At 43.7% G+C, this 2,047-nt stretch overlaps 1 non-coding gene across 1 annotated transcript; it reads left to right on the top strand.

Moving 5' to 3' along the window:
* The first annotated feature begins 849 nt into the window (after positions 1–849).
* LOC131224491 (small nucleolar RNA R71) lies at positions 850–956 on the top strand. Its single transcript, XR_009160971.1, has one exon. It is a non-coding gene; the product is annotated as a small nucleolar RNA R71 (small nucleolar RNA).
* The last annotated feature ends 1,091 nt before the right edge of the window (positions 957–2,047 follow it).

Below are 2,047 nucleotides of genomic sequence, written 5' to 3'. Positions count from 1 at the left end.
CTTAGGCTAAGATTATGGGAATTTGTACATGATTAAGAATTAATGTGGATTAAAAGGGCATGGGATGGCAGGTGTGATGATGTCTTGCATGATATATGGTATGGGGAAGAGTTGACTTTGGGGTGTACATGAGAGAGGGAGGGGTATGGGTGTGTGACATCACACACATGGGTAGAGATTCTCTCACCCATGTGTGGTATGGTACATGTGTGGGAGCATGTGTTGTGCACATGTTATATGGCGCCACGAGCACATGATACACCGACAATTCTTAGTGATGTATCTCATTAACGGAGTGTCGCACAGATGCACTGGTGGTACCTCCGCTATCGCGGCGATGTGGCGGTCGATATGGAATAGGTTTCGAAGTCTTGAGGTTCCAGTCAGTCGAGTGTGTACTATGCATAGTGGATCTAGGTCTGGCCAAAAGCGTTGATCATCGTGCACATAGGCATAAAAAATGGTATGGAATGGTTAGGGTGGTCATCATGGTATCCGTTTCAGTTATTTATGGTCGCATTATGAGGGGTGTACTGTAAGGGGTCCTTTTGAGTATTTGAATTGTACATACAGGCATTATCGAGTTTTATTTCGGAAGGTGAGTCTCACTTACTAACCAGTCGGTCGTACTTATAGGATGGATCGGGTGTTATAGTAGGCCTAGAAGTGGTGCTAGATTTTGGGGAGATGTCCCATGATTGTGTTTTCAGCAAGCTCATAAAAATAATCCCACACATCATCGACCTCTTTGTTCATGAATTCCCCATTGCACATTGTCTCGACCATTTGGCACATGGAAGAAGTCAGCTCATCATATAAAAAAAAACCCTTGTTATTCGTCAAGTTTTAAAACCATGTTGTGGGCATGAATTGACAAGATCCTTGAACCGCTCCTAATAGTGGAAGAATGTTTCATCTTCCTTTTGGGTGAAGTTCATGATCGATTTTCTAAAGGTGTTCTGTCACACCCCAAAATTGGAAACAGGGCTCATAAAATTTCTAATCGCCAAATCCATCACTGACAGCCTCCGTAGTAGCCCATTCTCGGCTCTCAGTACCCATATACCGAATTCCGATCCTGGGATCCTACAAGGAGGATTTTCAGAATAAAATTTTGTAAAAAAGCATAACCATAAGCATAACCCGTAACTAACAACATCACCACATATCCACTATAATAAAAAAAACTTTAGAGTACAATGTGGAAGGGGAATATAAGTAGATATCAAAAACTCCAGAAGCTCAGTTGCACGCTCTTGCCTCAGTGTTGTTGCGTCCTAGCGTCACCTGTACGCAACAGTTGTGCATAAGTTTATAGAAAGCTTAGAGGGTGGTATACGTGTGTACGCAATATATGTGTCAAGTATGCAATATTAGAGTAATGTGAAAAATATTGACCAATCCATTAATGCTATTAGCCGTACCAAGGCTATGCGATGCAAGGCCGACATGGCCCAATGTCATATGCAGGATGTACCGCAAGCATACCAGTCCTCAGCTGGATCCACATATCAATACAGTCAATAAGTACCATCAGCCGTACCAAGGCTATGAGATGCAAGGCCTACATGGCCAAATATCATATGCAAGATGCAACATAAGCATATCAGTCCTCATTTGGGATCATATATCAGTATGGCTCATCTCTGGAATATCATCGGGGTTTAGTACACTCCACAACGACTGCGCCTCCACTAGGCACGCAGCCAATGTGAGTATAAGAGACTTCACTACCTGTCTGGCCAATAGTCAGCCAATATCTACCCAGCTCATCAATAGCAGGCCCATTTTCAATCTTGTCAAACTCAGCCTAGCTTTGTCCCCTATGACTTAGGTGGATAAGGTCACACCCCTTCCAACCAACCACGACACAGTGGGAGATGTAGCCTACTAGTATTCAGCACATGGGCACTCATGTATCCACTCGGTCTCGACGTTGGAGCATCATCTTGGTACCATAAGGGTTCTAGGACTTTCACCTAGGGGCATCCATCACTCCTCAGTGCTAGAAACAAGTATTTTCGGCATCCAATTCAGCCATCCACGT

Source organism: Magnolia sinica, chromosome 13 (assembly GCF_029962835.1).
Source record: "Magnolia sinica isolate HGM2019 chromosome 13, MsV1, whole genome shotgun sequence".
NCBI classification, from domain to species: Eukaryota; Viridiplantae; Streptophyta; class Magnoliopsida; order Magnoliales; family Magnoliaceae; genus Magnolia; species Magnolia sinica.
Note: the sequence above shows the minus strand (reverse complement) of the source record. Positions and strands in the feature narration are given on the sequence as shown.